At 50.8% G+C, this 10,270-nt stretch overlaps 1 non-coding gene and 1 pseudogene across 1 annotated transcript; one reads left to right on the top strand and one right to left on the bottom strand.

Annotated features, from left to right (window-relative positions):
• Positions 1-7: 7 nt before the first annotated feature.
• Positions 8-5,505, top strand: LOC148812582 (uncharacterized; annotated as a pseudogene).
• On the bottom strand, positions 2,593-2,664 carry trnae-cuc (transfer RNA glutamic acid (anticodon CUC)). The gene has a single exon. It is a non-coding gene; the product is annotated as a tRNA-Glu (tRNA).
• Positions 5,506-10,270: the final 4,765 nt, after the last annotated feature.

The following is a 10,270-nucleotide window of genomic DNA, read 5'->3' as shown; positions in this document are numbered from 1 at the left end:
ATCTCTCATGTCGGGCGCGTGCGTGTCACTGTTCACACTACAGAACAAACAGGTCGCCCCCAGAACGGTGATCGATGTGAAACTGGCTGTGATCGTGGCCTCCCGCAGTCGTGACGCGGCCCGGCTCCTCCCGAGCGCCGGTTCTGCGGTCGTCCGCCCAGCCCGGTCCAGAAGGTGGCTGCTGGAGGCAGGGGAATGATCTGGGAGCTGGCGGGGTGTCGGAGGGGACAGGGGAGCACAGAAGGTGTTAGAAACTTTTGCCACACCAGTTTGAGAGGGGGTGGGGAAGGGAGGGAGGGGGGGTTGGGGTTCAACCCTGCTGCGTCACACCTCCAGCTACAGGGGGCGCCGCTGTGTGGAGCAGGACAGGAACAGGTGGAGTCAGTCCAGGGCGTTCTGGGGGACGGGGGGCTCAGCCGGCCAGCGCTGAGGTTTAGGGGTGAGGACGGCGGGGCAGGGGGGTGAATACTACCCCAGGGGCGTGGGCGCTGTAGGTACTGCTGTCGTGACACACTGGATGTCTTTGTGTTTTTCTTCTTCTTCTTCGCCGACTACTAATGTTGTACATAGCGTACGGGACAGATTTTTACACTAATATATGGAGACGTTGGTGCGTTCCCTGTCTGCGGTCCTCGCGCTGCCTCTGGGCGGCGCTGGCGTGTCGAAGGCTCTCGGGTTCGTCTGGTTCTTGTCGTGAATCTTTTTGTAGAAGTTTTAATAAAGTAACATTTTCAGATAACTGGGTGTCCTGGTCTGCTTTCTGCATCCTGAGTGATCGACTGCCCCTGCTGCTGCCTGGAAGTCATCAGTTAAAGGGTATCGACTTCAACAACAGGGCTGTGCAGCTTGTTCCCCACCCCCGCCCCTCTCTGTGTACAGCAGTGCCTCCGGTATCAGCTTCAACACTGGCTGGATACAGAGAAGGGAGAGCTGGCGAGGAGCATGGCTCTGATCCTATCCTTGATCCGATCATGGCTCTAATTCCTATGGGAATTTATGAGAGACTTGTTTTCTATCTTCTGTGAGAGAACACAATCACAAAGCGCCTAAAACTGTACAACTCCAAGGTTTAGAAAACGTTTTTACAGACGCTATCCAGACAGTTTGGGGTCATGCGTTCGTTTGATCCAGCTGGGGATTCTGTATGACCCTGACAGACACACTGATTCCAGGTGAGAGATTCACACAGAGGTGACCTGTCTTTCAGCTCTATGACAGATTCCAGGTGAGAGCTATACTGAGCTGAGCTGTATGAGCCCTCTTTAGATTCTGATAAGTTTTACACATCAAAGACGCAGCTCCTTCAATATCTCCCTCTCCACACTCTGCAGAACACTACTGAATCCTATTGGTTACCATGCTGTCTGGTAGTCTGGCTCCTCCCTAGGACTTTGTCCCTCCATGGAGGCCTGGCACAACTGAGCTCCTCTTGCGTCGTCAGGCACTGTACCCCCACATTCACAGTCCTTGGTGTTCCCAGAGACAGTGTCAATGATAAGGTCACTTCCCAGCTTCCAGTCATACCCATCTGGCTCCAGTCTGGTGCAGTGTCGTCCCCTAACTGTAACCCACAGTGGACACTCCATCTAGCTCCAGTCTGGTGTCGTGTCGACCCCTAGCGTTAACCCACAGTGGACACTCCATCTGGCTCCAGTCTGGTGCAGTGTCGTCCCCTAGCGTTAACCCACAGTGGAAACTCCATCTGGCTCCAGTCTGGTGCAGTGTCGTCCCCTAGCGTTAACCCACAGTGGACACTCCATCTGGCTCCAGTCTGGTGCAGTGTCGTCCCCTAGCGTTAACCCACAGTGGACACTCCATCTGGCTCCAGTCTGGTGTCATGTCGTCCCCTAGCGTTAACCCACAGTGGAAACAACGACAGGTTCCCATCGCTCTGGCCGGCGTTTGTTTTTCATCCTCGTTGTTTCAGTCGTGACAAAAGGACCAGAAGAACTGGACGCTTGCACTGAATCCCGATCCTACTGAAACTGCTCCGAGTTCCTCATTCTTATCACTCGCTATTAAATCCTTCTGTTCACCCTGTGGAATCAGCAAGCAGTCACTCGTCATCTGTTTCTATGTCTGGCGTCGGGCAGACCAAATCTCCCATCTGCCCTTCAGGGAATGTGAATCTCAGATGCTCCCATCACACCCTCGATCAGTGATCAGTGATTAAATGCTTGTGAATAACCCAACGGGCCTGTTGAACCAAAATCTCTCACTGGAGGGCTGCATCAGTGGTGGGGCTTCAGCCTCATCCTCGTGGTCAGGATGCCTCGCCTTGCACTTATATCTGTCGCATTGATTATGATTTATAATAATATGATAATGTTGCTTTATTGCCCCTATACAATTTCTTGCATTAGCTTGGTCTCCATGAGAAAGACACACAGACAGGGAGTAAAGCTGGGGGTCAGAGTGCAGGGTCAGGCATTATACAGCACCCCTGTAGCAGTTGGGGTGAAGGGCCTTCCTCAGGGGCCCAACGGAGTCAGATTCCTCTGCCGGCTGCGGGATTTGAACCGGTAACCTTCCAGCCACAGGAACAGATCCTCAGCCACAGAGCCACCGCTCCGCCCCAGAAGAGTATTGACATTCCCTGACCGGGAATCGAACCCGGGCCTCGGCAGTGAGAGCGCCGAATCCTGACCACTAGACCACCAGGGACGCTACAGCGACACTTGACCGCACAGCTGAAAGATCACTCCCTGTAGTGCGACAAGCTTGCAAAGCCCCATTAACACCTCTTCTATTTCTTGTCTCCCCGCAGGAATCACGTTATGGGACGCCGAGACGCTGCAGAAAGACATCGACATGCGTCCTCAGCCGAACACAGATTTCCAAATCATTCCATCCGACGCCACGGAGGACAAGGCGTCCGCTATGAATGTGGAGGCGAGCTTCCTCTGTGGGCGCTTCACGTTCGACAGGAAAGTAGAAGTGAACAATACGGTCATCATCCTTCTGGGGGCCACGGGGGCAGGGAAGACCACCCTCATCAACGCGATTATCAAATACATACTGGGCGTGCAGTGGGAGGATCGGTTTCGATTCAAGCTGATCCACGAGGAGACCAAGCGCTCGCAGGCGGAGAATCAGACTTCCATCATGACGTCCTACGAGCTCCACAACCAGAAGGGATTCGTCGTCCCCTACTCCCTCACGGTCATCGACACCACGGGGACTCTCTCAGGACAAGCTGATCACAGAGCAGGTGAAGCGTGGACCACATCGACACCATGTGCTTCGTGGTCCAGGCATCTCTGGCGCGGCTGACCTCCATCCAGCAGTATGTCTTCAACTCCATCCTCTCCATCTTCGGGAAGGACATCGCCGAGAACATCCTCGTCACGTTTGGAGACGGGAAGGACATCCCCGTCCTGGGTGCCATTGAAGCCGCGGGCCTGCCCTGCCGCAAGAACCGGATGGGGAAAGCGACGCACTTCGAATTTAACTATTCCGCCCTTTACACGCAAAACGAGAGGCCCGACACCGATTCCAGCGGGGAGGGCTCCGGGAGCGACAACGAGGAAGAGGACGACAACAAGCTGGAGAAAATCGTCTGGATGAACAACGTGAAGCAGCTGAAGAGGTTTTTCCAAACGTTGGAGAAGACGGAGTTGAAGGACCTGACGCTGACAAAGAAAGTCCTGGAGGAGCGCGAGAGGCTGGAGACGGCGATGGCGAGGCTGCTGCCTCAGATCTCGGCCGGGTTGGCGAAGCTGATCGAAATGAAGAAGATCAAGGCGTCTGGAAAACGAGCAGGCCAGCATGGAGCAGAACAAGAACTTGAGACGGAGATCGAGGAGCTGGTCCCGAAACGGAAAAACACCGAGCATCTATCAACAAACTGCAACAACTGTCTGGTTTCGTGCCATTCAGGATGTTTCCTTCCCACACCAGGAGAAATCAGTCTCTGCGCCGTCATGGATGACGCTGGACACTGTGATCTGTCCAGGTAACTGCCACTACTCCGCTCACATATCCAAGATGAGGATGTGGGAGTACGAAGTGGTCAAGGTCATGAAAACAGTCAAAGAACTCAAGGACAACTTTGTTAAGGCTTCCGGCAAGTTCATGTCGACGAAGGAGATGCTCGAGAAAATCGAAATGGACTTCGAGACGATCGAGGACCGGATCATGCAGCTGATCAGGCTGTCCTCCAACTGCCTGGCGAGGCTGGAGGAGATCGCCCTGAAGCCCAACGCTCTGTCCACGGCCGCCTACATCGAGCTGCTCATCCGCAACGAGGAAGAGGAGGCCCGCATCGCCGACCTGCGCAAGATGAAACAGCACGCCAAGATCCTCGCCAAGATCGCCAACAACGAGAAACTGCTGCTGGAGGAGCGCAGGATCGTGAGGGAGAGAAACGAGAGGCTGAGAAAAATCGCTCAAGACGTCAAACTGGCGAGCTCCGCAGTGAGAGCCTGGACTGCAGGACAGTGAACACGTTCCACACCGCCCGACAACTCCTGCAGGACACTGAACACGTTCCACACCGCCCGACAACTCCTGCAGGACATTGAACATGTTCCACACCGCCCGAAAACTCCTGCAGGACACTGAACACGTTCCACACCGCCCGAAAACTCCTGCAGGACACTGAACACGTTCCACACCGCCCGACAACTCCTGCAGGAAACTCCATCTTGCGTTAAATCTCGAGTAAACCAAAACAAAGAATAATGTTCGGGTTTCGTAAAATAACTATTCCCAATAGTTCAACTGAAATAAAATAACTTAGTTCTACTCAATCCCTTAGTTTTAAAATCTACAAAAATCATTTTAAATTCTCTAAATTCAAAGCTTTCCTTTCACCAGACCTCTAGCCAGACTGATGTTGGCCTCTCTCTCATGCTGTCGGGATAAAGCTGCCTTTCAAATCAATCGGCATCCTGCTGCGACTGAGATCATTTAATGTCCACAGGGGAAAGTGTGGTTATAGATTATAAAGACCGCAGGACACCTCAGGGTTTGCAGACACAACAGTCAGACGAGAGAAGGCGTCGCTGCCCTTCCTGACCACATCTCCTTAGCAGAAGATCTGAACACAGATCAAACGCTTCTAAGGAACAGTTCTCAACACGTCAGTGTGAATTTCAAATCGCATTTCAATGTTTTTTGTCTGGCTTCTGTACTTGGTAGATCCATACGCCGGTGAAAAATGAAAAATACCTTTCCTCTGAGTGACCTGTCGTGCTCTATTTCTGGGTGACCTTGGACATCATCCATCTCTAACGAACGGTGTTGACTTCTGACGATTCTTGTGCACTCTCCTTCACCTGTATATAAAAGCACACTTCAGTCACCTGCAGGCGCGAGGCACTGCTGAAGAGAGACGCTCTGGTCCTCAGGTACGGGGCTGTGAAAGAGCGAGAGGCTGGAAGTGGGGCCTGCTCCTCCTCTCTCTCTCCCCCGTGCGCGCTCACAGGGTCGGTCTCTCTGAACGTGCCGAAGACGGGCGGAACTCAACACCCCTGCCTGGACGATGAGAGGAATAACAGGTAATCAACACATTTAAGGACACCGACCGACTGACCTTGCCGAGAGCGTTCATGAGGTTTCAAACCGAAGTTCGGGAGGAAGGTGAGAGCCGGCGCTCGCCCGCGCTCGTCAGTCTCACACTCAGCACATCTCACACTCCTTCACCGCAGCAGCTCAATCCTCTCCAGCGCACTCTTTACAGTCCAGCTGCACCACGGAGAGGAGACCCAGGAATGCCTGAGGGGCGACGGAGAGGAATCCACTGTCACACACAGCAGTGACACAGGCACACGCAGTCACATGGGGACACCACAAGGGAACTCACAGCAGATGATCGCTCGACGGCATCGCAGCCGAGACACGGGGTCGAGCCCCGAGAATTTCACGAGGCACTCAAAGCCAATCAATCACTCTCTTTTCTTGAGATCAAAAGTTAATGGAGGTTCCAGGAGAGAACATCACAACAGGAACAGGATACCCCCGTCCCCGCAGTGTGACTGTTCCCGCCAGAGCCCACAGACCACACTCATTCCCCAGCACAAGTCCTGAACTGGAAAACAAGAACCGGGGCAAACCAGTAAGTTACTGCTGATCACTACTTAATAAACTTCAAGGTTTAATGGACAACCTGCGGATCTCCTGTTTTCTGTTTTTATATCGTTGTTTTTGAGTCAAACATCCAGAACACCCTTTCATAACACATCTGTACACCCTGTTCTCACATTTCTTTGGTTTAGTTTCTGCTCACTTCCCCTGGAGTGAAACACGCCTCCGAAATAAGTGTTTATAAAGCTTTCATTTCTCTTTACCTGAAGTCAAATAAACCTGCAAAAACACGTCATCATACAGAGCTTCAGCACAGCGTATTTCCTGTCACTTATTTTTATACCGTATTACTGTATTTGAGGTGTCATCTGAACCGAAGCAAACCTCGAAAACACGTTTTACGACATTGTTTGTCGATTTTAGCAGCGGTGATGCAAATCTCCAATATAGACGGTTTGAAAACGTCATCTCTGTTCAGCGGAAGTGCAGCAAACGTGCGAATCGGTTTTTCGTTCATTTATTGATCACACTGTTTCTATCAGCCCTGGATCTGACATGAGTCGGAGCGAAACCGGAGCCACTTCGACACACCGGTATCCTACAATTTCATTAAAAAAACACTTGATATTTACTTCAGGAGGAGGAAATACAAATACCAACTAAACAAGCCGGCTAGTCAAAGAAACAGCACATTTAAACCAACAAAACTACAATTTCACTCAAAATGTCAGACGCCAACTGAAATTAAAGTGGTCTTCGAGATCAGTTCAACAAGCTCAATAATAAAGACACTTTCACACCAACAGACCCACAATTTCACCACAAACACATGGAGCTTGTGTCTGTGAAGGTGAAGTGTGAGACGATTCTGTCATCAGGAGGGAGGGCCACAGCAGTACAGCAGAGAGAGCCATCACTGTTACCCACATACTCTCACACCGGTCCCATGTAGAACTGCTGGATTAAACTGTCTGGTGAAGAGACGCGTCTGAGACTTCTCATGATCAGGACAGGTCACGGTAAACATGCAGAAAGTGATGGTGAATTCTCGTTTCGCCTTTGTCTTATTTACTCGTTGTCAAACATACCAGTCTGTGTTATTGTGCGTTTTGAAAAAGTAGTTGTCGATTTCTTTAAATGTTTCATACAAAAATGCTATTTGGAGAGTAACTAATTAGATATTCCCCTTGAGTGAGGATGTGTACAGTCATCCATCAGGACTGGTACATTTAAAAATGACTGGAGAGAGCGCCACCTACAGGCGAAAGGCCACATCACAGCAGCAACGTGTGAACAATGAGACTTTTACACCCAAAAACCACAATATCTCCACAAACCCATAAGCACAATGATAAAAACACACTTTTACACAACCTCACCACAAACCCCCATAAGCACAATGATAAAAAGACACTTTTACACAATTGTAACACAAAGCCCCTGAGCTCAATGATAAAAAGACACTTTTACACAATGTCACCTCAAACCCCCCGAGCTCATTGATAGACACTTTTACACAATTTCACCACAAACACCCTGAGCTAAAAGATTAAAAGACACTTTTGCACAGTTTTACCTCAAACACCCCGAGCTCAACGATAAAGACACGTTTACACAATTTTACCTCAAACCCGTCGAGCTCAATGATAAACCGACACTTTTGACAAAATTTTACCTCAAACCCGTCGAGCACAATGATAAAAATACACTTTGACACTTTTACACAATTTTACCTGAAATCCACCGAGCTCAAAGATAAAAAGACACTTTTACACAATTTTACCTCAAACCCGTCGAGTTCAATGATAAACCGACACTTTAGACAATTTTACCTCAAACCCGTCGAGCTCAATGATAAACCGACACTTTTGACACAATTTTACCTCAAACCCGTCGAGCTCAATGATAAACCGACACTTTTGACACAATTTCACCTCAAACCCGTCGAGCTCAATGATACAGACACACTTTTACACAATTTCACCTCAAACCCGTCGAGCTCAATGATACAGACACACTTTTACACAATTTCACCACAGACATTTTCTCACTCCTATGACTGTTTTCTCATCAGCCAGAGGACTGAACGATTTCAATGAACAAACGGAGGGACAAGTCGCCACTCACCGCCACAGCCCGGGAAACATCTTCCGTCTCCAACACGAACAGCAAACGTCCTCTCGGTGCGCAGAAACGTCCAGAAACGCGTTGACTTTGGACTCAGTCAAGTTTAATAGGTGTATAAACGTGCTGAAGAGCCCCAGACTGGCGAAAACTCTGTCAGACCGATTATACTGACGCAGTATTATATTATATTAGCGTTACAATACTGATATCATATGATATTGATGACTCTGACGCAAACGCAGACTTTTCCACTCCTTTGACGCCGATATCTACGTCCGTGAAGAACAAACTGCTGCTCTAGACGACATTATATTTAAAAAACACGAATTGAGTGATTGAAACGTGTTCAAACCGCGGTTGACCTGTGGCTTCAGCTCGGCGACGCAGAGACACGGCGTCCATGAGGGCGGGAAAGAAGAAAGCTTGTATATTCTAATAAAAAGCTGACTAAAACCAATTATTAATGATAAAATAAGGTCAAACTCAGGAAACCGCGGCGGGGCAGGAGCCCTCACGGCGGGAAAGGCGGGAAGCGCGACCGTTAGGAATTCAAACTTCAAACGAGACGCGCACCTGCCCCGAGTTCTCGCAGGGACCGCCCCCCTGTCCCCTCTCAGCCAATGGGCTTCCGCCACGGTGGAGTGACGTCCCGCCTCAGCCCTCTCCTCCAATGGGCTTAAGGGACACTCGAGTGAGGCTCTCGGGAGCCCTCCTCCTCGGGCAGGGCTGTTATAAGCCCTCTGAGTGACTGACCCAGGGCTCACAAGCTGCCCAGGAGGCTCTACTGTACAGAGAGAGGGGTGGGAGGGGGGAACAAGCTGCCCAGTCCTGTTGTTGAAGCCCATACCCTGGCTCCTCTCAGGAAACTGCTTATGAAGCCGGGATCAATTTACGACCGACTAATTAACGAGCGAGTTCAACCCTGTGGGTGTCATTCCCAGTGTGAAGGGCTGCAGGTGGTGGCACCCCCCCTCAGTAAAATGACACCTGACCCCCACCCCCCCGTCTCTGCCCACCTACTGTGTGCGCTTTCAGGAACAGTGACCCGGTTCTGACCCAGTTTAAATCTGGCTGATCCAGCTCTTGGCTCCCTGGTTCGGAACCGACAGAGTGGAACGGGTCAAGACAGCAGGACCGTGAGGCTGCGGGGTTGATCTCAAACCGTCAGGAAGGATAGCAGTCATTTCACACAGACACCAGCGCCAGCTACCCCCCCCCCCAGCAGGAACATAAAGACTCCACACACACAGACACCAGTACCAGCGACTCCCAGCAGAAACACACAGACTCCACACACAGACACCAGTACGACCCCCAGCAGAAACACGCAGACTCCACACACACCGACACCAGCGACCCCCAGCAGGAACACGCAGACTCCACACACAGACACCAGCGACCCCCAGCAGGAACACGCAGACTCCACACACACAGACACCAGCGCCAACGACCCCCAGCAGGAACACGCAGACTCCACACTCGCTCCTCTGACACAGTTTCACTCGTTTGTCCTTGCCGCTCGGCTCAGGGGACGAGTGAGGACAGATTCAGGGAAAGAGCAGCACCGACAGTGAGTCACTGGGGAAAAGAGAGACTCTTTCTCTGAGGAGCAGGGCGGTATTGGCTTCGACATGCTCGCTGGAGGTGCTGTGGTTCCAGTTTGCGATGTGATGAGAACAGAGATTCGTCCAGCAGTTTCAGGACTCAACCTCAAAAGTGACTTTTTAGCTGATGTGACAGAGGACCAGCCTAGAGGACCAGGTATTGAAGAGAAACAGGAACGTGTGTTTTTACCTCCTTCCAGCTGAAGTACAGCAGTAGAAACCTATTGTTCGCGTCTTTAGAATGATACAGAAACGCTGTTGGAAAACAAAGGTGATTATGAGAGAAGTAGTTGAATAAAAATCAGAATCAAGCCCTGCAGGACTAAAGGGATCCTGTCTGTTGTAACAGAGCTGACTGACAGGAGCTGGTATTTCATACCAGACTGAGAGGATTATATTGGGGAGAATAACAGACAGTCAGGAGATCAAATATTGTAGGGTTACACGTTACAGGACTCCCGTCTCCTGTGGAGACACACCTGTGGGGTCGTGTCAGGGCAGAAGTCCCACAT

This window comes from Atractosteus spatula (genome assembly GCF_055471065.1).
Source record: "Atractosteus spatula isolate fAtrSpa1 chromosome 10 unlocalized genomic scaffold, fAtrSpa1.hap1 SUPER_10_unloc_2, whole genome shotgun sequence".
NCBI classification, from domain to species: domain Eukaryota; kingdom Metazoa; phylum Chordata; class Actinopteri; order Semionotiformes; family Lepisosteidae; genus Atractosteus; species Atractosteus spatula.
The sequence above is the reverse complement of the archived record's forward strand: the minus strand, read 5'-3'. Positions and strand labels throughout refer to the sequence as shown.